We start from the raw sequence: 26,706 nt of genomic DNA on the forward strand, positions 1-26,706 counted from the left end.
TATTACTTGCTCTGGAAACTTTGCTGAGCACTTACCAGCTTCTAACTTTTTCCACAATTTTCCATGCAACTGAGCTCACCCACTCCACACTTTTTATTTTAACGCCCTAGCCCCAGACCTAGCTCTGTATTTTGCGAGGATACTTGTCCCAATATGATTCTCGTCGAGCCTATAACACCAGAACGACTCCCTCCTTCCCCATACCGATGCCAATGTCCCATGAATTCAAACACATTTCTGCCATGCCACCATTTGAACAATGTACATCTATAATTATGTTCACACCGTGCCAAATTGCTCAGATAATAATCCAGAGATTATTACCATTCTGGTTCTGCTTTCTCACCTCAGCACCTCGGTGCTCATAATCCCTCAGGAGAACCTCTTTCCTCTTTCTTCCATATCAATGGTACCTGTGTGGACCACGATAGCTGGATTTCTACTCCTCCCACTTCAAGTTCCTTTGTAGCCGAGATGGAATCTCCTGAACCTGGGCACCAGGCAGGCAACACTACTTTCGAGACTCTCGATCCTGGTCACAACGAACAGTGTTCATTCCCCAAACTATACTACCTCTGATTATAACTACATTTCACTTTTTATTCCCTCTTCAATGTCCCCCTGTACCACAGTGCTACAGTCAGTTTACTCATCTTCCCTATACCCTGCACTCTCATCCACACAGGAAGAAAGAATCTCAAACCTGTTAGATAAGATCAAAGGCCAAGGTTCCTTCTGCACTACATCCTGAAACCTTCCACCTGCCCTGTTCTTTGTCATTGGCCACTGACCAAGTTTCAGCTAGTTAATCTAAGGTGTGTGACTGCCTCCTGAAGCACAGCATTCCCCAGTAACTGTCCCCCACATGATGTGTTGATTGGTAAAAACTGAGATTCCAGTTCATCAACCCTAAGCTGGAGTATGGGGCCTGACCACTCGCCCGTCATGTAGGTACAAATCATCATCTGGCCTGGCATCTCCATTTCAATTACTTCGATCTTAATTTGATTTGAAAACATTCTGGTCTTTTAGTTTGTAGCCTGTAAATATTTCTCCGATTTACTTGCAATCTGAAAGCTACCGATAATAGATTCTTAAACCAGTAGCGATCACCAACCAATGAACCTGGTTCACCCTCTCGGTCCCTGATTCTGGCTTCAATTCACCCTGTCTCAAAAAAAATGCTTACGAACTATCAGGCAAAAAAAGCAAGCAAATGGCACCTCTTACCCTCTGCACTGACTTACCGGATTGCCACCAAGTTCCCCAAAATATATATTCACTAGGTGCATTTCACTCGAGATGTGATCTCTCCTTCCAGAACGTGCAAAGTATACTGATCCATAGCAATATACTACCTTCAAAACCTCAGCTCTTAGCTTATTACTTTTGAGTACATTCTCAATGCTTTCTCCAAGTCCAAACACAACACATTTACTGGTTTTCCTCTGTTAATTCTCCTCCCAAAACTTCCTCCAAAAACCAAAACAAATTAGCCAGACATAATTTCTCTTTCATCAGGCTATGGTGATTCTGTTTGATTAGATTCTGATTTTCCAAATGTTCTGCTACAATTTTCTTCATAGTTGATTGCCACATATTTCCAACAATAGATGTTAGGCTTGTTTGGTTGTCGTTATCTTCTTTTTGCCTCTCTCCTTTTTAAACAGGGATGTCACATCAGCAGTTTTCCAGCCCTCAGATGCTTCTCTGGAATCTAAACCTTTTTGGGAAATTACAATCAATGCATATACCGACTCTGAAGCTCATTGTTTAGAATCTTAGAAAGTAAACCATCACGGCAAAGAGTCCAATCTGCTTTCACTCCATTAGATTGTCTACTGCTACTTTTCTCATGGTAGTGATGGTGTGGTAGTGATGTGTTTAATTCCTCCCTGTGTTCTTTAGTAATAAGGGGATCCTTGAAGTATCTTCCACTGTAAAGACTACCCTTTTCTCATTATCACTGATAATGGGAACTGCAGATGCTGGAGAATCCAAGATAACAAAGTGTGAAGCTGGATGAACACAGCAGGCCAAGCAGCATCTCAGGAGCACAAAAGCTGACGTTTCAGGCCTCGACCCTTTTCTCATTATCATTGTTTCTTGATTTAAAAATTAACCTGGCCGTTACAGCCTAGCATATGATTAATGGCATTACCTCTGAAACCTTCTTGGCTAAAGTGTTCAATAAATTGCTGCAACCTGAAAGAAGTAATTCTTCCCTGAATTCATGGGCAACCAATTTGAAAATGTGGCCTCTGGTCGTAAAATCTTTCACAAATGGGAGTAATCTCTACGGATATACACTATCAAGCCTCTTAAGAATCTTAAATGTTGAAAAAATAAGATTGTTTTCAATCTTAAAAACGCCAATGAACGTAGTCCCTGCCTGCCCAACTTTCCTAAGCATAGCAATCCCCTCCGCCATTTCCGAAATCAACCCAGTCAACATGAGGTGTACGGCCTCCGCAGCATTCGCTCTGTGGCTGTACATGACTTGTCAGTTACCATCTTGCTGCTACAACTCTACTTCTATTAACGATGCAGTCCTCTGTCCATCCGAACATACTACCGTTGAACACACGGGCTCTTTTCCTTCGAGACACCTTACGAGCTGTACCTTATCAAATGCTTTGTTGAAATCTCAATGTACGACATCAACTGGTGGTCCTTCGTCAGTAATGTTTGTTTCCTTCTCAAAGCACTGTAGCAAGTTTGTCAAGTATTATTTCCCCGTTATGGAAGGATGTTCACTCTGTAGGATGTTACAGCACACTCAGTACCCTGTTATTTCATCTTTCATTGCCGGCATGAACATCTACCCAGGTTGACCTAAATTGGCAATACTTGCTTACTATTTTGTCCAAGTATCTTTGTAACAATGGTGTTATGTTCACCATCTTTCAATCCTCTGCGAATTTTCCACAATCTAAGGATTCTTGGAACATTATCATCAGTGCCTCCATTGTATCTGTCGCTGCGCTGTTCAACATGAGAGGATACAACTCATCACACACCTTGGATATTTTCTCTCCTGATTGGAGTCATGTTTGGAATTCTGTGCAGTGACATTCACTTTTAACAGTTTGCTAAATACTACCAGGAACAGAAATTGTCATCCAGCTGCAACTAAACTAAAGCTTTCAGCACAGAAGGAAGTGTTTCAATTCATTATGAACCTAATAACTCCTGAAAAGGGCAATACAATTTGCCTCAGTCCATAAATGTTCTTCCTCCAACATCCTGAGATGCATCATCTGTATTTCTTCAAATTTACCACAGATTCTGTTTCAATCATCCTTTCAGCAATACGCATGACAACAATTCGGCATTTTTAGTCCCCCTGTAGCCTCCGTTGCACATGTGCATTGTTAGATGATTATTTATTTGTGTGCCTGCTTTTTTGCTCGAATGGATAAAGGTAAATTTCTGTTCTTTTGTCATCAGAGCTATTGCCTCCTCACTCTCATCTTCCTTGTTTTATCCTGTGCTGGAATATTTAATTTGTTGACATATCTGAAATATGTTGTTGAATGGATCGGGTTTTGTAACATTGCATTCCCCATAGACCACCTACCGATGCTGTTGCTTGTTCTCACAGTTATTATCTTGCAGAGTGGAAAATGCAGTTTGAAAGCAATGGAACATTATCGATGAAGAAGTTGATGCATAAATTGCTGCGATCTTCCAAACTACAAACTCACCTTCAATTCTTTCTCGGTCAGAGCATTATGCCGGCGCAAATGAATCGTGTTCTCAATGGGACTTCCAAAACCATGGAATTGAATTTTCATGTTGATTTCTTCTTCCCTCTTCAGAAATGCAAAGTAGTATCGTGATGAAGCTTCCAAGGCGATGATTGTGTCCTTCAATGAACGGAAAAGTGACTTTTAGATTCACGGAAATATTTCACTACTTCTATAGACATGAAAGGCAAACATTCTCCCTGCATATGACCCAGTCTCATTTTATCGTATCTTTCTGATTTTACATGCCACGGGATAATCATTGCAGTGTAACAGAAATGTTGATCATGGAAATTTATCACTGTTTTCATAAATAATGGCAAATTTTCAACATCTTGCAATTGTATGAAGGCTCAGTCTCATCACACCTCGCCTGCTGCACAAAGACATTCTTACACTGCTTTCAATGTTAGGGCTGAAACAAAACACAATCATGACACAAATGCATCAACACACCACTTTCAACAGGATCTGATATCCTTGCCAGGCACTGGAGGGTTTGCGGAGACTGGTGAGTGGATAAAGTCATTCTTCTGTTCAAGCAGGAAAACAGGGACTTTCCAGGAAACTACAGACTGGTGAGTGTCTCATGTCTCAAAAGTATGGGCTAATAAGGGACAGCCAGCATGGTATTATGCAAGGCAGGTTATGTCTTACCAAGTCAGTTGAAGTTTTCACGGAGGTGACAAGGGTGATCAATTCGGATCGAACAGTTGATAACATATACATGGATTTTACGAAGGTTTTCAATAAGGTCCCTCATGGTATGCTCATCCAGAAGATTAAGATCCATGAGATCCATGGTGACTTGGCCTGCCCATATAAGGCAGACGGTAGCGGTGGAAGGCTGACAAAGATAACACAGTATAGGGCTGGAGGAACACAGCAGGCCAGGCAACATCAACAATGTCAGCTTTCCTGTTCCTCTGATGCTGCCTGACCTGCTGCGTTCCTCCAGCTCCACACTTGGTTAACTCTGATTCCAGCATCTGCAGTTCTTGCCGTCTCAGTGGTGGAAAGCTGTTTTTCTGGCTGCAGCTCAGTGACGAGTGGTGTTCCGCATCGATGTGATTTCTGCTGTTTGTGATATGTGTAAATGACTTGGTTGCAAATGCAGATGGGGGATCACTAAGTTTGCAGATGATATAAGGACCAGTGGACTTGTGGACAGCATGGAAGGTTGTCAAAGGACACAGCAAGATACAGACCAATTGCAAACACGAGCGGAGAAATGGCCGATGGAATTTAATCTGGGCAGGCATGAGGTGTTGCATTTTAGGAGACCAAGTGTTAAGGAAAGGGATACACAGTTAATGGCAGGACCCCAAACAGCAGTGATGTCCAGAGGGATCTTGGGGTCCTAGACCATAACTCCCTGACAGTAGCCACACAAGTAGATAGGGTGGTCAAGAAGGCATAGCGCATGCTTGCCTTTATTCATAGGGGAACTCAGCGCAAGAGTCAGGATGTCACATTGCAGCTTTACAAGACTTTGGTGAGACCACACAGAGTATTGCATTCAATTCTGGCCACCACATTACACTAAGGACGTGCAGGCTTTGGACAGGGTGCAGAAGAGATTTACCAGCATGCTGACTGGAATAGAGGGTATGAACGAGAGGGAGAAGCTGGAAAAACTCTTCATTTTCTCTGGCGCAGTAGAAGCTGAGGGCAGGCTTGATAGAAGTCTATAAAATTAGGAGATACATAAATACAGCTAACGGTCAGAAAATTTCTCCCCCGGAGTTGAAGTGTCCACTATTAGGGGGCATGCATTTAAGCTGAGAGGGGGGAAGTTCAAAAGAGATGTGAGGGGCAAATATTTCACACTGAGCATGTTAAAAGTGTGGAATACAGTGCCCGGGGTGGTAGTGGATGCAGATACGATGAAAGCATTTTAAAGGGACTTTTAGTTAAGTGCGCGAATAGGTAAGGAATGGAGGACTATGGATCAAGGACAGGCAGCAGGGATTATTTCATTTGTTGTCATGTTTGGCCCAACATGGTGGGCCAAAGGGCACATTCCTGTTGCTGTCGTGTTCCAAGTTTTATGCTCACTTGTATCACGATTACAAAAAGTAGGATTGGGAAGAATTTTTGAGAAGCGTTTGTGAACATTATTTCATGTAAGGACAAACGGGATAAGGATCAGGTGACACAGCACAAACAGATTTTGGAGCCCATGATGAATCAGAGGGACCTCACAAGCACCAATGATCAGAGGGATCTCAGGATCTTGATGTGCATGCCTGTTGATCCCCCAATGTAATGGACCAGGTCGTTGAAGTGGTTTGGAAGGCACATTGGATACTTGTCTTTATTAGACTTAATATTAAGTGATAGAGTTTCAGAATAGGCAGGGTATGTACAAAATGTTGGTTAGGCCCAACAGTGAAGTCAACGGTGAGAAAATACAGTGAGACTTTGACAACGATCAGGCTTGGCCTGATAAAGGTTAAGTTACATTTGCGCCACACAAGTGCTAAGCAGCAATCAGCTCCAACAAGAGAGAATATGACCACATCAAAAAAATTCCATGTCCTTACCCTCACATCATCCTTACATTTATTTTTTTTTTAAACGTGCAAGTGCTATCCAAGCCATGCAAGGCTATGGGCCAGGTGTTGGAAATGAGGTTAGAACAATTCAGTGCTTGTCCTTGACTGTCACAGAATCCGTGAGCTGAAGAATGTACTTCTCCTGTATTGTAGACGACTCAGGTGCTTGGCTATCCACGAAACCAAGGTTAACACTGATCTAAAACTAAACTGGGTCAGTTATACAATGAGCAGTAGCCAGGTCCATGGTACAAACCACCCTGCTGTGGGACAGGGTCAGGCAAATCCAAGTGAGCGAATGTGGTTGGAGACTCATTCGTTGGGGGCATAGATTCTGTTGCCACATTTGAGACACCAGGGCTGCGTGTTGCATCCCTGCTGCCAAGGTCAAGGGCATCTCTGATTGGGTGCCAGAAATTCTTAAGCGGGAGGGTGAGCAGCCAGAGGCCACTGTGCACGTTGGTACCAATGACATAGGCAGAAAGAGGGATGACATCCTGCGGACTGTGTACAAGGAGTTAGCAAAGAGGCTGAAAGGCAGGACCGAGAGGGTAATAATTTATGGGTTACCACGAGTGCCACATGTTCGTGAGTTAAGTCAGAGAAAGATAGGTGAGATGAAAATGCATGGTTAAGGAGCTGGCACAGGGGGCTGGATTTCCGGTTCATGGATAATTGGGACCATTTCTGAGCAAGGGGTGACCTGTGTAAGAGGGATGGGAGGCAAGACGCTGTGAGCGGGTCAGGGCTGCGGGGGACAGTCCCTGTGAGCGGCTCAGGGCTGCGGGGGACGGTCCCTGAGAGCGGGTCAGGCTGCGGGGGCCGGTCCCTGTGAGCGGGTCAGGGCTGCGGGGGCAGGTCCCTGTGAGCGGGTCAGGGCTGCGGGGGCCGGTCCCTGTGAGCGGGTCAGGGCTGCGGGGGCCGGTCCCTGTGAGCGCGACAGGGCTGCGGGGGGAAAGTCGCTGAGAGCGGGTCAGGGCTGCAGGGGGCAAGTCGCTGTGAGCGGGTAAGGCCTGCGGGGGGCAAGTCGCTGTGAGCGGGTAAGGGCTGCGGGGGGCAAGTCGCTGTGAGCGGGAGAGGGCTGCAGGGGGCAAATCCCTGTCAGCACGACAGGGCTGCGAGGGCCAGTCCCTGTGAGCGGGACAGGGCTGCGGGGGCCTGTCCCCTGAGCGGGACATGGATGCGGGGGCCAGTCCCTGTGAGCGGGACAGGGCTGCGGGGGCCAGTCCATGTCAGCGGGTCAGGGCTGCGGGGACCAGTCCCTGTGAGCGGGTCAGGGCTGCGGGGACCAGTCCCTGTCAGGGGGTCAGGGCTGCGGGGGCCAGTCCCTGTGAGCGGGTCAGGGCTGCGGGGGCCAGTCCCTGTGAGCGGGTCAGGGCTGCGGGGGCAAATAGCTGTCAGGGGGTCAGGGCTGCGGGGGCCAGTCCCTGTGAACGGGTCTGGGCTGCGGTGGCAAATAGCTGTCAGGGGGTCAGGGCTGCGGGGGCCAGTCCCTGTGAGCGGGTCAGGGCTGCGGGGGACAGTCCCTGTGAGCGGGTCAGGGCTGCGGGGGACAGTCCCTGTGAGCGGGTCAGGGCTGCGGGGGACAGTCCCTGTGAGCGGGTCAGGGCTGCGGGGGACAGTCCCTGTGAGCGGGTCAGGGCTGCGGGGGACAGTCCCTGTGAGCGGGTCAGGGTAGCGGGGGGAAGTCCCTGTGAGCGGGTCAGGGCAGCGGGGGCAAGTCCCTGTGAGCGGGTCAGGGCAGCGGGGGCCAGTCCCTGTGAGCGGGTCAGGGCTGCGGGGGACAGTCCCTGTGATCGGGTCATGGCTGCGGGGGTCAGTCCCTGTGGCGGGACAGGGCTGCGGGGGCCAGTCCATGTCAGCGGGTGAGGGCTGCGGTGGCAAATAGCTGTCAGGGGGTCAGGGCTGCGGGGGCCAGTCCCTGTGAGCGGGTCAGGGCTGCGGGGGCCAGACCCTGTCAGCGGGTCAGGGCTGCGGGGGCAAATCGCTGTGAGCGGGTCAGGGGTGCGGTGGCAAATAGCTGTCAGCGGGTCAGTGGTGCGGGGGACAGTCCCTGTGAGCGGGACAGGGCTGCGGGGGACAGTCCCTGTGAGCGGCTCAGGGCTGCGGGGGACAGTCCCTGTGAGCGGGACAGGGCTGCGGGGGCAAATCGCTGTCAGCGGGTCAGGGCTGCGGAGGCCAGTCCCTTTGAGCGGGTCAGGGCTGCGGGGGCAAATCGCTGTGAGCGCGTCAGGGGTGCGGTGGCAAATAGCTGTCAGCGGGTCAGTGGTGCGGGGGACAGTCCCTGTGAGCGGGACAGGGCTGCGGTGGCAAATAGCTGTCAGCGGGTCAGGGGTGCGGGGGACAGTCCCTGTGAGCGGGACAGGGCTTCGGTGGCAATTAGCTGTCAGCGGGTCAGGGGTGCGGGGGACAGTCCCTGCGAGCGGGTCAGGGGTGCGGGGGACAGTCCCTGTGACCGGCTCAGGGCTGCGGGGGACAGTCCCTGTGAGCGGCTCAGGGCTGCGGGGGACAGTCCCTGTGAGCGGGTCAGGGCTGCGGGGGACAGTCCCTGTGAGCGGGTCAGGGCTGCGGGGGTCAGTCCCTGTGGCGGGACAGGGCTGCGGGGGCCAGTCCATGTCAGCGGGACAGGGCTGCGGGGGACAGTGCCTGTGATCGGGTCATGGCTGCGGGGGTCAGTCCCTGTGGCGGGACAGGGCTGCGGGGGCCAGTCCATGTCAGCGGGACAGGGCTGCGGGGGACAGTGCCTGTGAGCGGGTGAGGGCTGCGGGGGACAGTCCCTGTGAGCGGGTGAGGGCTGCGGTGGCAAATAGCTGTCAGGGGGTCAGGGCTGCGGGGGCCAGTCCCTGTGAGCGGGTCAGGGCTGCGGGGGCCAGACCCTTGAGCGGGTCACGGCTGCGGGGGACAGTCCCTGTGAGCGGGTCACGGCTGCGGGGGACAGTCCCTGTGAGCGGGTCAGGGCTGCGGGGGACAGTCCCTGTGAGCGGGTCAGGGCTGCGGGGGACAGTCCCTGTGAGCGGGTCAGGGCTGCGGGGGACAGTCCCTGTGAGCGGCTCAGGGCTGCGGGGGACAGTCCCTGTGAGCGGGACAGGGCTGCGGGGGCAAATCGCTGTCAGCGGGTCAGGGCTGCGGAGGCCAGTCCCTTTGAGCGGGTCAGGGCTGCGGGGGCAAATCGCTGTGAGCGGGTCAGGGGTGCGGTGGCAAATAGCTGTCAGCGGGTCAGTGGTGCGGGGGACAGTCCCTGTGAGCGGGACAGGGCTGCGGTGGCAAATAGCTGTCAGCGGGTCAGGGGTGCGGGGGACAGTCCCTGTGAGCGGCTCAGGGCTGCGGGGGACAGTCCCTGTGAGCGGCTCAGGGCTGCGGGGGACAGTCCCTGTGAGCGGCTCAGGGCTGCGGGGGACAGTCCCTGTGAGCGGGTCAGGGCTGCGGGGGACAGTCCCTGTGAGCGGCTCAGGGCTGCGGGGGACAGTCCCTGTGAGCGGCTCAGGGCTGCGGGGGACAGTCCCTGTGAGCGGCTCAGGGCTGCGGGGGACAGTCCCTGTGAGCGGGTCAGGGCTGCGGGGGACAGTCCCTGTGAGCGGGTCAGGGCTGCGGGGGACAGTCCCTGTGAGCGGGTCAGGGCTGCGGGGAACAGTCCCTGTGAGCGGGTCAGGGCTGCGGAGGACAGTCCCTGTGAGCGGGACAGGGCTGCGGGGGCAAATCGCTGTCAGCGGGTCAGGGCTGCGGAGGCCAGTCCCTTTGAGCGGGTCAGGGCTGCGGGGGCAAATCGCTGTCAGCGGGTCAGGGGTGCGGTGGCAAATAGCTGTCAGCGGGTCAGTGGTGCGGGGGACAGTCCCTGTGAGCGGGACAGGGCTGCGGTGGCAAATAGCTGTCAGCGGGTCAGGGGTGCGGGGGACAGTCCCTGTGAGCGGGACAGGGCTTCGGTGGCAATTAGCTGTCAGCGGGTCAGGGGTGCGGGGGACAGTCCCTGCGAGCGGGTCAGGGGTGCGGGGGACAGTCCCTGTGACCGGCTCAGGGCAGCGGGGGACAGTCCCTGTGAGCGGGTCAGGGCTGCGGGGGACAGTCCCTGTGACCGGCTCAGGGCTGCAGGGGACAGTCCCTGTGAGCGGGTCAGGGCTGCGGAGGACAGTCCCTGTGAGCGCGTCAGGGCTGCGGGGGGCAAGTCGTTGTGAGCGCGACAGGGCTGCGGGGGGCAAGTCGTTGTGAGCGGGTTAGGGCTGCGGGGGGCAAGTCGCTGTGAGCGGGAGAGGGCTGCAGGGGGCAAATCCCTGTCAGCACGACAGGGCTGCGAGGGCCAGTCCCTGTGAGCGGGACAGGGCTGCGGGGGCCTGTCCCCTGAGCGGGACATGGATGCGGGGGCCAGTCCCTGTGAGCGGGACAGGGCTGCGGGGGCCAGTCCATGTCAGCGGGTCAGGGCTGCGGGGACCAGTCCCTGTGAGCGGGTCAGGGCTGCGGGGACCAGTCCCTGTCAGGGGGTCAGGGCTGCGGGGGCCAGTCCCTGTGAGCGGGTCAGGGCTGCGGGGGCCAGTCCCTGTGAGCGGGTCAGGGCTGCGGGGGCAAATAGCTGTCAGGGGGTCAGGGCTGCGGGGGCCAGTCCCTGTGAACGGGTCTGGGCTGCGGTGGCAAATAGCTGTCAGGGGGTCAGGGCTGCGGGGGCCAGTCCCTGTGAGCGGGTCAGGGCTGCGGGGGACAGTCCCTGTGAGCGGGTCAGGGCTGCGGGGGACAGTCCCTGTGAGCGGGTCAGGGCTGCGGGGGACAGTCCCTGTGAGCGGGTCAGGGCTGCGGGGGACAGTCCCTGTGAGCGGGTCAGGGCTGCGGGGGACAGTCCCTGTGAGCGGGTCAGGGTAGCGGGGGGAAGTCCCTGTGAGCGGGTCAGGGCAGCGGGGGCAAGTCCCTGTGAGCGGGTCAGGGCAGCGGGGGCCAGTCCCTGTGAGCGGGTCAGGGCTGCGGGGGACAGTCCCTGTGATCGGGTCATGGCTGCGGGGGTCAGTCCCTGTGGCGGGACAGGGCTGCGGGGGCCAGTCCATGTCAGCGGGTGAGGGCTGCGGTGGCAAATAGCTGTCAGGGGGTCAGGGCTGCGGGGGCCAGTCCCTGTGAGCGGGTCAGGGCTGCGGGGGCCAGACCCTGTCAGCGGGTCAGGGCTGCGGGGGCAAATCGCTGTGAGCGGGTCAGGGGTGCGGTGGCAAATAGCTGTCAGCGGGTCAGTGGTGCGGGGGACAGTCCCTGTGAGCGGGACAGGGCTGCGGGGGACAGTCCCTGTGAGCGGCTCAGGGCTGCGGGGGACAGTCCCTGTGAGCGGGACAGGGCTGCGGGGGCAAATCGCTGTCAGCGGGTCAGGGCTGCGGAGGCCAGTCCCTTTGAGCGGGTCAGGGCTGCGGGGGCAAATCGCTGTGAGCGCGTCAGGGGTGCGGTGGCAAATAGCTGTCAGCGGGTCAGTGGTGCGGGGGACAGTCCCTGTGAGCGGGACAGGGCTGCGGTGGCAAATAGCTGTCAGCGGGTCAGGGGTGCGGGGGACAGTCCCTGTGAGCGGGACAGGGCTTCGGTGGCAATTAGCTGTCAGCGGGTCAGGGGTGCGGGGGACAGTCCCTGCGAGCGGGTCAGGGGTGCGGGGGACAGTCCCTGTGACCGGCTCAGGGCTGCGGGGGACAGTCCCTGTGAGCGGCTCAGGGCTGCGGGGGACAGTCCCTGTGAGCGGGTCAGGGCTGCGGGGGACAGTCCCTGTGAGCGGGTCAGGGCTGCGGGGGTCAGTCCCTGTGGCGGGACAGGGCTGCGGGGGCCAGTCCATGTCAGCGGGACAGGGCTGCGGGGGACAGTGCCTGTGATCGGGTCATGGCTGCGGGGGTCAGTCCCTGTGGCGGGACAGGGCTGCGGGGGCCAGTCCATGTCAGCGGGACAGGGCTGCGGGGGACAGTGCCTGTGAGCGGGTGAGGGCTGCGGGGGACAGTCCCTGTGAGCGGGTGAGGGCTGCGGTGGCAAATAGCTGTCAGGGGGTCAGGGCTGCGGGGGCCAGTCCCTGTGAGCGGGTCAGGGCTGCGGGGGCCAGACCCTTGAGCGGGTCACGGCTGCGGGGGACAGTCCCTGTGAGCGGGTCACGGCTGCGGGGGACAGTCCCTGTGAGCGGGTCAGGGCTGCGGGGGACAGTCCCTGTGAGCGGGTCAGGGCTGCGGGGGACAGTCCCTGTGAGCGGGTCAGGGCTGCGGGGGACAGTCCCTGTGAGCGGCTCAGGGCTGCGGGGGACAGTCCCTGTGAGCGGGACAGGGCTGCGGGGGCAAATCGCTGTCAGCGGGTCAGGGCTGCGGAGGCCAGTCCCTTTGAGCGGGTCAGGGCTGCGGGGGCAAATCGCTGTGAGCGGGTCAGGGGTGCGGTGGCAAATAGCTGTCAGCGGGTCAGTGGTGCGGGGGACAGTCCCTGTGAGCGGGACAGGGCTGCGGTGGCAAATAGCTGTCAGCGGGTCAGGGGTGCGGGGGACAGTCCCTGTGAGCGGCTCAGGGCTGCGGGGGACAGTCCCTGTGAGCGGCTCAGGGCTGCGGGGGACAGTCCCTGTGAGCGGCTCAGGGCTGCGGGGGACAGTCCCTGTGAGCGGGTCAGGGCTGCGGGGGACAGTCCCTGTGAGCGGCTCAGGGCTGCGGGGGACAGTCCCTGTGAGCGGCTCAGGGCTGCGGGGGACAGTCCCTGTGAGCGGCTCAGGGCTGCGGGGGACAGTCCCTGTGAGCGGGTCAGGGCTGCGGGGGACAGTCCCTGTGAGCGGGTCAGGGCTGCGGGGGACAGTCCCTGTGAGCGGGTCAGGGCTGCGGGGGACAGTCCCTGTGAGCGGGTCAGGGCTGCGGGGAACAGTCCCTGTGAGCGGGTCAGGGCTGCGGAGGACAGTCCCTGTGAGCGGGACAGGGCTGCGGGGGCAAATCGCTGTCAGCGGGTCAGGGCTGCGGAGGCCAGTCCCTTTGAGCGGGTCAGGGCTGCGGGGGCAAATCGCTGTCAGCGGGTCAGGGGTGCGGTGGCAAATAGCTGTCAGCGGGTCAGTGGTGCGGGGGACAGTCCCTGTGAGCGGGACAGGGCTGCGGTGGCAAATAGCTGTCAGCGGGTCAGGGGTGCGGGGGACAGTCCCTGTGAGCGGGACAGGGCTTCGGTGGCAATTAGCTGTCAGCGGGTCAGGGGTGCGGGGGACAGTCCCTGCGAGCGGGTCAGGGGTGCGGGGGACAGTCCCTGTGACCGGCTCAGGGCAGCGGGGGACAGTCCCTGTGAGCGGGTCAGGGCTGCGGGGGACAGTCCCTGTGACCGGCTCAGGGCTGCAGGGGACAGTCCCTGTGAGCGGGTCAGGGCTGCGGAGGACAGTCCCTGTGAGCGCGTCAGGGCTGCGGGGGGCAAGTCGTTGTGAGCGCGACAGGGCTGCGGGGGGCAAGTCGTTGTGAGCGGCTTAGGGCTGCGGGGGACAGTCCCTGTGAGCGGGTCAGGGCTGCGGTGGCAAATAGCTGTCAGCGGGTCAGGACTGCAGGGGGCCAGTCCCGGTGCGCGGGTCAGGGCTGCGGGGGCCAGTCCCTGTCAGCGGGACAGTACTGCGGAGTAAATCGCTGTGAGCGGGTCGGGACTGCAGGGGGCAAGTTGCTGTGAGCGGGTCAGGGCTGCGGGACCCAGTCCCTGTGAGCGGGTCAGGGCTGCGGGACCCAGTCCCTGTCAGAGGGTCAGGGCTGCAGGGGCAAGTCGCTGTGAGCGGGTCAGGGCTTCGGGGCCCAGGCCGCTGTGAGCGGGTCAGGCCTGCGGGGCCCGGTCCCTGGAAACGGGTCAGGGCAGCGGCGGCAAGCCGCTTCGAGCGGGTTAGGGCGGTGGGGGCAGACCGCTGCGAGCGGGTCTGGGCTGCGGGGGCAATACGCTGTGAGCGGGACAGCGCTGATGGGGCCAAGTCGCTGCGAGCGGGAGAGGGTGCCGGGGCCCAGTCCAGTGCGCGGGACAGGGCTGCGGGGCCCAGGCCGCTGTGAGCGGGTCAAGGCGGCGGGACCCAGTCCCTCCAGCGGGTGAGGAGGGCGGGGGCAGGTCGCTGCGAGCGGTTCAGGGCGGCGGGGGCCCGTCCCTGTGAGCGGGACACGGCTGCGGGGAGGCAATACCATGTGAGCGGGACAGGGCTGCGGGGCCCAGTCCGCTGTGAGCGGGACACGGCTGCGTGGGCCAGTCCCTGTGAGCGGGACACGGCTGCAGGGGGCAATACGCTGTGAGCGGGACAGGGCTGCGGAACCCAGTCCCTGTGAGCGGGTCAGGGCTTCTCGGCCCAGGCCGCTGTGAGCGGCTCACGGCTGCGGGGCCCAGTCCCTGTCAGCGGGTCAGGGCGGCGGGGGCAGGCCGCTGTGAGCGGGTCAAGGCGCAGGGGTCAGGCCGCTGTGAGCGGGACAGGGCTGCGGGGCCCAGGCCACGGTGAGTGGGTCAGGGAGCAGGGGGCAAGCCGCTGTGAGCGGGTCAGGGCGGCGGGGCCCAGGCCGCTGCGAGCGGGTCAGGGCGCCGGGGCCCAGTCCCTGCCAGCGGGTCAGGACTGAGGGGGCAGGCCGCTGTGAGCGGGTCAGGACTGCAGGGGGCAATACGCTGTGAGCGGGTCAGGGCTTCGGGGCCCAGGCCGCTGTTAGCAAGTCAGGGCGGCGGGGCCTGGTCCCTGTCAGGGCGACAGGGCTGCGGGGGCCAGTCCGGGAGCGGGTCAGGGCTGCGGGGGACAGTCCCTGTGACTGGGACAGGGCTGCGGGGGGCATTACGCAGTCAGCGGGACACGGCTGCGGGGGGTCAGTCACTGTGAGCGAGACAGGACTGCGGGGGGCAAGTCGCTGTGAGCGGGACACGGCGCGGGGGCCCGTCCCTGTGAGCGGGTCAGGGCGGCGGGGGCAGGCCGCTGCGAGCGGGTCAGGGCGGCGGGGCCCAGGCCGCAGCAAGCGGGTCAGGGCAGCGGAGCCAGAGTCCCTGTCAGCGGGTCAGGGCTGCGGGGGCTAGTCCCTGTGAGCGGGACAGGGCGGCGGGGGGCAATACGCTATTAGCGGAACAGGGCTGCGGGGGCAGGACGCTGTGAGCGGGACAGGGCTGCGGGGCCCAGTGCCTGTGAGCAGATCAGGGCTGTGGGGGCCAGTCCCTGTGAGCGGAACACGGCTGCGGGGGGCAGTACGCTGTGAGCGGGTCAGGGCTGCGGGGCCCAGGCCGCGGTGAGTGGGTCAGGGCGGCGGGGGCAGGCCGCTGCGAGCCTGTCAGGGCAGCGGGGGCAGGCCGCTGTGAGCGGGTCAGTGCTTCGGGGCCCAGGCCACTGCGAGCGGGTCAGGGCGGCGGGGCCAGGGTCTCTGTCAGGGCGACAGGGCTGCCGGGGCCAGTCCGGGAGCGGGTCAGGGATGCGGGGGACAGTCCCTGTGAGGGGGTCAGGGCTGTGGGGACCAGACCCTGTAAGCGGGACACGGCTGCGGGGGGCAGTACAATGTGAGCGGGACACGGCTGCGGGGGGGCGTACGCTGTGACTGGGACAGGGCTGCAGGGCCCAGTCCCTGCGAGCGGGTCAGGGCTGCAGGGCCCAGTCCCTGCGAGCGGGTCAGGGCTGCAGGGCCCAGTCCCTGCGAGCGGGTCAGGGCTGCAGGGCCCAGTCCCTGCGAGCGGGTCAGGGCTGCAGGGGGGCAGTGCGCTGTGAGCGGGACAGGACTGCTGAGGGCCAGTCCCTGTTAGTGAGCCACAGCTACGGGGGGCAGTCCCTGTGAGCGGGTCAGGGCTGCGGGGGCCAGTTTCTGTGAGCAGGACACGGCTGCGGGGGGCAGTACGCTGTGAGCAGGTCAGGGGGGCGGGGGCCAGACCCTGTGAGCGGGACAGGGCTGCAGGGCGGCAGTGCGCTGTGAGCGGGACATGGCTGCAGGGTCAGTACGCTGTGAGCGGGTCAGGGCTCCGAGGGCCAGACCCTGGAAGCGGGACAGGATTGCTGGGGACAAGTCCCTGCGAGCGGGTCAGGGCTGCAGGGCCCAGTCCCTGCGAGCGGGTCAGGGCTGCAGGGCCCAGTCCCTGCGAGCGGGTCAGGGCTGCAGGGCCCAGTCCCTGCGAGCGGGCCAGGGCTGCAGGGCCCCGTCCCTGCGAGCGGGCCAGGGCTGCAGGGCCCCGTCCCTGCGAGCGGGCCAGGGCTGCAGGGCCCCGTCCCTGCGAGCGGGCCAGGGCTGCAGGGCCCCGTCCCTGCGAGCGGGCCAGGGCTGCAGGGCCCCGTCCCTGCGAGCGGGCCAGGGCTGCAGGGCCCAGTCCCTGCGAGCGGGCCAGGGCTGCAGGGCCCAGTCCCTGCGAGCGGGCCAGGGCTGCAGGGCCCAGTCCCTGCGAGCGGGCCAGGGCTGCAGGGCCCAGTCCCTGCGAGCGGGCCAGGGCTGCAGGGCCCAGTCCCTGCGAGCGGGCCAGGGCTGCAGGGCCCAGTCCCTGCGAGCGGGCCAGGGCTGCAGGGCCCAGTCCCTGCGAGCGGGTCAGGGCTGCAGGGGGGCAGTGCGCTGTGAGCGGGTCAGGGCTGCAGGGGGGCAGTGCGCTGTGAGCGGGACAGGACTGCTGAGGGCCAGTCCCTGTTAGTGAGCCACAGCTACGGGGGGCAGTCGCTGTGAGCAGATCAGGGCTTTTGGGCCAGTTTCTGTGAGCAGGACACGGCTGCGGGGGGCAGTACGCTGTGAGCAGGTCAGGGCTGCGGGCGCCAGTCGCTGTGAGCGGGACATGGCTGCAGGGTCAGTACGCTGTGAGCGGGTCAGGGCTCCGAGGGCCAGACCCTGTAAGCGGGACACGGCTGCCGGGGGCAGTACGCTGTGAGCGGGACAGGACTGCTGGGGACAAGTCACTGTGAGCAGGACACGGCTGCGGGGGGCAGTACGCTGTGAGCGGGTCAGGACTGCGGGCGCCCGTCCCTCTGAGCGGGACACGGCTGCGGGGGGCAATACCATGTGAGCGGGACAGGGCTGCGGCTCCAATCCGCTGTGAGTAGGACAGGGCTGCTGGGCCCAGTCCCTGTCAGCGGGACAAGGCTGCGGGGGCCATTCCCTGGCTGCGGGACAGGACTGCGGGGGACAAGTCGCTGTGACCGGGTCATGGCTGCAAGGGCCAGTCCCTGTGAGCGGGTCAGAGCTGCGGGGGCAAGTCACGATGAGCGGGTCAGGGCTGCTGGGGCAAGTCACGATGAGCGCTCAGGGCTACGGGCTCCAGTCCCTGTGAGTGGGACACGGCTGCGGGGGCCAGTACGCTGTGTGCGGGACAGGGCTGCAGGGCCCAGGCCCTGTGAGCGGGACACGTCTGCGGGGTGCAAGTCGCTGTGAGCGGGTCAGGGCTGCGGGGGCCAGTCCCTGTGAGTGGGACACGGCTGCGGGGGCCAGTACGCTGTGTGCGGGACAGGGCTGCAGGGCCCAGGCCCTGTGAGCGGGACAGGGCTGCGGGGCCCAGTCCGCTGTGAGCGGGACACGGCTGCGGGGGGCCGTACGCTGGGACTGGGACAGGGCTGCAGGGCCCAGTCCCTGTGAGCGGGTCAGGGCTGCAGGGCCCAGTCCCTGTGAGCGGGTCAGAGCTGCAGGGCCCAGTCCCTGTGAGCGGGTCAGAGCTGCAGGGCCCAGTCCCTGTGAGCAGGTCAGGGCTGCGGGGGGCAGTACGCTGTGAGCGGGTCAGGGCTGCGGGCGCCCGTCCCTCTGAGCGGGACACGGCTGCGGGGGGCAATACCATGTGAGCGGGACAGGGCTGCGGCTTCAATCCGCTGTGAGTAGGACAGGGCTGCTGGGCCCAGTCCCTGGCTGCGGGACAAGGCTCCTGGGGCCAGTCCCTGGCTGCGGGACAGGGCTGCAGGGCCCAGACCCTGTGAGCGGGACAGGGCTGCAGGGGGGCAGTGCGCTGTGAGCGGGACAGGACTGCTGAGGGCCAGTCCCTGTTAGTGAGCCACAGCTACGGGGGGCAGTCCCTGTGAGCGGGTCAGGGCTGCGGGGGCCAGTCGCTGTGAGCAGATCAGGGCTTTTGGGCCAGTTTCTGTGAGCAGGACACGGCTGCGGGGGGCAGTACGCTGTGAGCAGGTCAGGGCTGCGGGGGCAAGTCCCTGTTAGTGGGTCAGGGCTGCGGGCGCCAGTCGCTGTGAGCGGGACATGGCTGCAGGGTCAGTACGCTGTGAGCGGGTCAGGGCTCCTAGGGCCAGACCCTGTAAGCGGGACACGGCTGCCGGGGGCAGTACGCTGTGAGCGGGACAGGACTGCTGGGGACAAGTCACTGTGAGCAGGACACGGCTGCGGGGGGCAGTACGCTGTGAGCGGGTCAGGGCTGCGGGCGCCCGTCCCTCTGAGCGGGACACGGCTGCGGGGGGCAATACCATGTGAGCGGGACAGGGCTGCGGGGGCCAGTCCCTGGCTGCGGGACAGGACTGCGGGGGACAAGTCGCTGTGACCGGGTCATGGCTGCAAGGGCCAGTCCCTGTGAGCGGGTCAGAGCTGCGGGGGCAAGTCACGATGAGCGGGTCAGGGCTGCGGGCTCCAGTCCCTGTGAGTGGGACACGGCTGCGGGGGCCAGTACGCTGTGTGCGGGACAGGGCTGCAGGGCCCAGGCCCTGTGAGCGGGACACGTCTGCGGGGGGCAGTACGCGGTGAGCGGGACAGGACTGCGGGGTGCAAGTCGCTGTGAGCGGGTCAGGGCTGCGGGGGCCAGTCCCTGCTAGCGGGTCATGGCTGCGGGGGCAGGTCCCTGTCAGCGGGTCAGGGCTGCTGGGGGCAGTACGCTGTGAGCGGGACAGTGCGCGGGACATGGCTGCGGGGCCAGTCCCTGTGAGCTCCAGCTCCAGTTCCCTAACGCGGTTTTCAAGGAGCTGGAGTTGGGTGCACTTCCCGCAGATGTCGTCAGCAGGGACACTCGTGGTGACCCTTACCTCCCACATTCTGCAGGAGGAGCATTCAACTGCCCTGACCTCCGTTCCCATTATTCTAAATTCCCAAAGAGACTGATTATAAATTAAGAATAAAAAATAAACTAGTTACCTTCTGTCGCACAGAAACTTTTTTTTTGCTTCGAGGAGGAGGATGGGTGGGAGACACTACCCGAGTAGTGTTTCGGGTAATGCAACCAACACAAATATATTCATATAAATATTATATATATGTAATATATAAAATATTATATGTATAAATATTATATACACAAGTATAAATTAGTACATATATTTTCTCATTAGGTTTACCCACGCAACGAATTAAGTGACTATGTAGAGTGTTTAAAGGAGTTTAAATTGCTTCCTCCCTGTGCACAATGTCCACGAGCATTCATCAAATGCCACTTTAAACAGAAACACATGAGTTAACCACAATATTAGTGAAAACAATGCAAGGTCCAATGGCTGGAATATTGAACTCTCATGTTAATGAAATAATAACTTACAACTAGCAGCAGCTAACCACTATTTCACAATACACAGTTCGAATGAGAAACACTCCACTTTCCATAGTGGAGAACAAATTTAAAACAACCATTGATCCAACTTTGTCCACGAAGACATTCTACGAATTCGGGAAATGTTTTCTGTGTGGTGTATTCCTGATGAAGTTGATGCTAATAATGAAGCATCATTTCACTGAACTCTTGAACTTCCTGGTACGGTTACAGCCAGGAAACATACAGATTTATCACCAATGCAGCACAGCAGGACAAGAAATGAGAACTGTTACGATTCCAGCTGCTTCAGCAAGTGGAATAGTCAAACCCCAGAATAAAACCTGCCTCGCTCGATCTTTTTCCCCTTTGTCAAACCTTGTGGTCTTTCACTGAAACATAAGCACATCAGACTACAGGTTAGATTTTACCAATAAAACAGAAGTTTATTACATTGAAGAAATAAAATAAACCAAAATATCAAATATAGCAGTTTCAAAAATTCCAGAACACATTGCAAAAGAAAGTTACCCATGAGAACTTTCCCCTTGACTACTCACAAACTTAAGCTTAGCCTTCCTCAGTTTTTTCACAGTCTGCAGAATTCAAACAAAATACTCGGGGTCTGAAAGATTCACAAATAATAACCCTTACTCTGAGACAACTTATTCCTTTAACTGTTCTAAACAATCGCCTTTTCTGGAGAGACTGTGCTTAATTCTGAAGTCAATGCATAACAAACAGAGCTTGCAGTACAGAAACAGGCTCATGATGTTAGCTATGTTTCACACAAGACTCTTTCTACCCCTTTTTAACCCTACCATCCCCTTTACCTCATGTGCTCCTCTGGCTTCCTCTTAAAAGTATCTGTGCTATCATTTCAGCCACTCTTCCTGGTTCAAATTTTAACCACTTTCTGGGCAAAGTTGCTTCTCCTGAGTTTCCTGTTAGATTTATTAGTGGCTATGTAGCATCTATATTAATAAAACATTCTTCTATCTGGTCTCAAGAATGAAGCTCCAATAATAGAATTACGAGGTGTGAAGATTTGATAGAGTATAAAGCTTGTGCTCTTTCCCCAACATTTTCCACTGAGGAATGAACAAGGAGAGTTCAAGAGCATCCCTGTTACATCCATTGATCAGGAGACTAAAATATCCATTAAACATTCAGTAGGCATTCCACAGCAGTAACACTGATCATATTGTAGTATTCCTCAGAGAGTTTCATGACTGATTCACTGAGAAGCAATCTTGGCTGAGGTTTCTCAGTGGATATTATTCAGAATAAAGCAACGTGTTGCCTTCGGCTGTATTGGAAAGCTGCTGGTAATGGAACTGTTGAAAGCATTCACACCTTTTCTGGATCCATCTTTTATTCCTGTACTTATCTCATTGCTACACTTTTTGTGCTTTACAAAAGCATTTCCTTTGTCATTTAAAACAATGCAGTCTCTGTCTCTGTAACTTCTATCTCTGTCTAATTTTACATTGTTGCATTTTTCTTGATTCATTCACAAGATGAGGGCGTCACCGGTCAGGCAGCATTTATTGCCCATCCCTTATTGCCCGGAGGGCAGTTAAGAGTCAACCACATTGCTGTGGGTCTGGAGTCACATGTAGGGCAGACCAGGTAAGGAATGCAGTTTTCTTTCCTAAAGGACATCAGTGAACCTAGACAGGTTTTTCCAACAATCGACAATGGATTCACGGCCATCATTAGATTGTTAATTCCAAATATTTATTGAATTCAAATTCTACCATCTGCCGTGGTGGGTTTCGAACCCAGGTCCCCAAAACATTACTTGGGTTTCTGGATTAACAGTCCAGCGATAATATCACTAGACCATCACCCCTCCTCCAACTTTTAGCTGCCTAGGCCCGAATCTCTGGAATTCCCTTCCCATGCCCCTCCATTTTCACTCTTTCCTCCTGAAAGCTGCCTTTTTGGCAATACTTTATGTCACTTGTCCTAATAACTACCGATTTGTAATTAAATACACTCAGTGTGGATTTGTTCACGGGTGATCACGTCTGGGTAGTACAACAGCAAAATACTGCAAATGCTGGCAATCTAAAGTAAGACCAAAACACGCTGGAAATATTCAGCACAATGGACCTATCTTTGGACTTCTGATGGCAGGTTAATGAAACATTAATTCTGTTTCTCTGTCCACAGACGCTGCCAGACCTTCTGAGCAGTTCTGGGATTTTCTGATTTCATTTGTGTCTGATGAACTTGATTCTATATTTGAATTTCATGATTCATAGAATCCCTACAGGGTGCAAGCAGGCGATTCATCCCATCAAGTCAACACCAACCCTCCAAACAGCGTCCCAGCCAACACATCCCCTATCCTATCCCTGTAACCCTTCATCTCCAATGGCTAATCCACCTAATCTACACGTCCCTGCACACTATGGGTAATTTCGCATAGGCAATTTAGCATGGCCAATCCACCTACCCTCCACATCTTTGGACTGTGGAAGGAAACCAGAGCACCTGGAGGAAGCCCACACAGACATGGTGAGAGTGTGCAAACTCCGCACAGACAGTCTCCTGAGGCTGGAATCAAACCCTGATCCCTGGTGCTGTGAGTCAGCAGTTCTAACCACAGAGTCACTATGCCGCACCAATTTGAATTGGTGTTAAAGAGGGTCAAGGAGAGTAGAGCATTTGATGCAGCTTACGGAGGTTTCAAGGTGGCTTTGGACTAGTTCCCACATGATGAATTGGTCAAAACAGAAGGTGGTGATGGAATCTGAGGGAAAGTAGCAAATGGAACAAAATAAACTCAGTGACTGCAGACAAAGGGTAATGCTCACTGTAGTTGTAGTTGAAAGGTCATTTCTATTGGGATTCCACAGGGTTCAGTATTGGGTCCTTTCCCTTTCATGGTAGATAGCAAAGAAGCAAACTTAAGTGCAGGGGGCACCATTAAAAATTTGCAGATGATAGACTAAAAATGAGTGCATGGTTGATAAAGAGGAAGAAAGCTGCAGACTTGGAATATAGTAACAATGGGCTGATCGGTTAACAGAAAGGGACAAATAGAATTTAATCTGCCGGAATGTGCAGTAAGGCATTTGGGGAGGGCAAACTAGTCAATAGGATACACAATAAATGATACAATACTGATCAGCTTAGAGGCACAGCGTATGTTTCCAGATACTGGGGGGAGCAATGAGCAGCACATGGTTTGCAACTCTATCAGCTACAAGTTCCCCTCCAAGTCATACTCTCAACTCAACTGGGGTCAGAACCAAGTATAATCTATCCTAGAAATGGAGACTGTTCAGAGGGGCAAAGGAAATAAGCTATTTTTGTGAAAGGGTGTAGTCAGTGAAACTTCCAGAGCTGGAATGTCTGGGGAGAACCGTGTGGATTAGTAAAACACTGAGGAAGTCTAAACTCTCAGTTGTGTGAATGGTGAAGGAGGAAGACCCCACAATTTGAGGGACAGAAACTGAGCAGAAGCAGTTAAATCTAACATGCAGATTTGATAGAGAAAGAAAACCGCTCCAGATTGTTAAGTAACTGTAAAGTGACTGTTTTAGGGAGTACATGGGATGCTGTTTTGTTGTGTTTTGCAACCTTTCAAACTGTGTTATATAGTTAGTTTGGTTTGCTTTATTGTATTTTACTTTCTTTAGTGCAATGAACTGTTTTATTGTTGAAACCAAATGTGCAGCTTTGTGTGCTTATGTTTCAGTGAAAGGCTGCCACACTAAATTGAAGAAAAATTGATAATCAAGTCAGATTTCATTCTCGGATGTGGCCTGGCTTGTAACAACAGCAGCTGGAATCATAGCACCAGCAAAAGAAGAATAAATGAAAAAACTTTGTTGGGAGCAGACTGTATAGTTTTCGACATTGTAGAAGAGAAAGAGGACTAACAGAGGTGCTTCTGATCCGGAAGGGAAACAACCAATGATTCTGTTGTGCACATTATTTGCCCAAAGACAAGCATTGAATACAAGTTAATTGTGCCCTTGGGCACAGCACTATTTTAGTAGGATATGAAATTTCACTTTAGAATCCATTTTCACTCGCAAATATTGATGGGGAGCACTATTTAATAAAGTGAATTTCTTCAACATCTTCAGAGCTGCATGTTTATCATTCGTACACATGGGAAATCTCAAATTCATTTTGCAGTTACATGAAAATAATGTACAAGGAAAGGAATTTAAACTCAGTATTTTGCACTTCAATTGAGCACAGGCCTTACTCATAAAAATCTCATCTCCTGAATCCCTCTCCAGAATTGATTAACAATGGATACTATATTCATTACAGACAGTATAGGAGATTTTCCGTGTTGTAGCCCATTCCGAAATCTAGGCAAAGCTTCTTGGCACCTCGCTGCAGGAGTTAAAGATCTGGGGAAATTGCTACATCTTACATCCCTGCCTAGGGGATGCTTCAACATCATTTCCTAAGATAACCACATGTCCATATACATGTTTTCATATTGGGGAGGTCTAAACAGGACACAAACACCTCCAAGGGTATGCCAGCTGACGCCTACATTGAAAGCGTAATACTGAGAATGCTGGAAATCTGAAATAACAGCAAGCGCTGGAGAAACTCAACAGGCCTGGCAGAATTTATGGAGAGAAAAAGGCCGAATTTTACTGTCAGCTATACATCAGTGACTAATACTATTTATTTCAGAGGAAAGGTGACCGGACCTGAAGCCTTAACTTTGATTTCTCTTCACAAATGCTGCCCAGACCGGCTGAGCTTTTTCAGCAACTTCTGTTTTTTGTCTCTTATTTACAGCATCCACAGTTCTTTTGGTTTTTAACACTATTTATTTCTTGAGTTGTAAGGTTTTTGGATTTAAGTTCTTGCCCACTGAGGTGAAAGCTATATCTAGCCCATGTAGTATGGTAGTAAAGGGATGGTGCACTGACTGTGGGGCTGCCTTATGGATGTGTGGTTAAACATTAAACATTCAGTAGGCATTCCACAGCAGTAACACTGATCATATTGTAGTATTCCTCAGAGAGTTTCATGACTGATTCACTGAGAAGCAATCTTGGCTGAGGTTTCAGAATAAAGCAACATGTTGTCTTCGGCTGTATTGGAAAGCTGCTGGTAATGGAACTGTTGAAAGCATTCACACCTTTTCTGGATCCATCTTTTATTCCTGTACTTATCTCATTGCTACACTTTTTGCGCTTTACAAAAGCATTTCCTTTGTCATTTAAAACAATGCAGTCTCTGTCTCTGTAACTTCTATCTCTTGTTTAGAACAGTTAAAGTATTTTGTTAGAATTCTGCAGACTATGAAAATACTGAGGAAGGCTAAGCTTTAAGTTTGAGAGTAGTCAAGGGGAAAGTTCTCATGGGTAACTTTCTTTTGCAATGTGTTCTGAAATTTTTGAAACTGCTATATTTGATATTTTGGTTTATTTTATTTCTTCAATGTAATAAACTTCTGTTTTATTGGTAAAATCTAATCTGTAGTCTGATGTGCTTATGTTTCAGTGAAAGACCACAAGGTTTGACAAAGGGGAAAAAGATCTAGCGAGGCAGGTTTTATTCTGGGGTTTGACTATTCCACTTGCTGAAGCAGCTGGAATCGTAACAATTCTCATTTCTTGTCCTGCTGTGCTGCATTGGTGATAAATCTGTACCTTTGTTTGCTCTCCCAGGTGGAAGTAAAAAAAATCACATGGTATTCTTTAGAGGAAAAACAGGTGAGATCTCACTGGAATCAACATTGCTAAAAGTGATTATCAGGTCATTATCACATTACAGTTTGTGGGAGCTCATGCAAGTAAATTTACTGTTTGTAGGAACTTATGTAAATACATTCTCTATGTTACAGCAGTGACTACACTTTGTCTGTTTCAAAGCACTTTGGTTTGTCCTTATTGGGGAATATCAATCAAGTCTGAATCCTATTTATGTGTGTTTGGAACTAGGTCAGTGAGTTATAAATGTTCAGTTTAATTTTATGCTTAAAGCAATAATTAATTAACTACCGGATTATCCATTCCCCTTTCCCAATTTAACATAGAAACAGAGAAAATTGGACTGGGAGTAGGCCATTCAGTTCTTGAGCCTGCTCCACCATAAAATATGAGCATGCCTGCTCATTCCTGTTCCTGCTTTCTCCCCATATTCTTTGATCTCTTTAGCTCGAAGAACAATATCTAACTCTGTCTTAAAAATATTCAATGATAGAAAATTCCACTGGCTCACCATTCTCTTGGCGAAGACATTTCTCCTCATCTTCGTTCTACTGTGCATCCTTAGTCTGTGACCTTTGGTTCTGCAATCTCCACTCATGAGGAACACCCTTCTTCACTTACCCTCTCTGATACTCTCCAGCTGTGTGACTTGAATCCACAACCTTTTGACTCAATGGTGATATTTCTACTAAGCCAATACAGTAACAATGGAATCTGTCATGTACCTTCACATCACAGCTATTTCTTTTCTCCATGACTTCATCTTGATTGGCAGCTTGTAAACAGTCAGCACCATACAATACTAGCATAGTAAGTGGCTCCTTACACTCAGAATAGAGAATCTCGAATGAGGATGCAAGTAGATGCCTTAAAGTGGATGCTCCAACTGGAATCTACAAGATACAGTGCAGTAACGCAACAACATTTCTTCAAAGGTTTCTCCAGAACCCACAACATCTACCAACCAGCAGGGCAAGGACAGCAGGCACATGGGGGCATCACTTCTCAGTTTCCCTCCAATCTTCGGATGTACACACAATCCTGACATGAAAATGTTGCCATTCCATCATCTTTACTGATTGAGAATTCTGCAGCTCCCTCCTTATCATCGCTTTGGGAATACTGTGGTTTTGGAAGGCAGCTCAGGAGCATCTGCTCATGAGCAATTAATGCTGGCCCCGTATCAGTGATGCCCACATTCAATAAATAAATAATATTTTAAAAAGAGGCATTCAGAATGAATCACCTCTCTTGCCACCCACTTTGCCAATTGTGTTTCTAGGCCAACCCAAGCAGCACAATGAAAGCAAGATGCTCTGAGGCAGGAGGAATGAAGTAGTTTAAAATGGGAAA

The 26,706-nt window shown here is 55.1% G+C and overlaps 1 protein-coding gene across 1 annotated transcript in view; it reads right to left on the reverse strand.

The window, feature by feature from the left end:
• The window catches only part of LOC132207648 (uncharacterized), a 501,523-nt gene that overhangs the window by 408,869 nt on the left and 65,948 nt on the right, over window positions 1-26,706 (reverse strand). Inside the window, exon 3 of the mRNA XM_059643579.1 lies at window positions 3,708-3,869. The gene's annotated coding sequence lies outside the window, so the exon portion shown is untranslated. The remainder of the gene's footprint in view (window positions 1-3,707; window positions 3,870-26,706) is intronic.

This window comes from Stegostoma tigrinum, unplaced genomic scaffold, assembly GCF_030684315.1.
Source record: "Stegostoma tigrinum isolate sSteTig4 unplaced genomic scaffold, sSteTig4.hap1 scaffold_117, whole genome shotgun sequence".
NCBI lineage: Eukaryota > Metazoa > Chordata > Chondrichthyes > Orectolobiformes > Stegostomatidae > Stegostoma > Stegostoma tigrinum.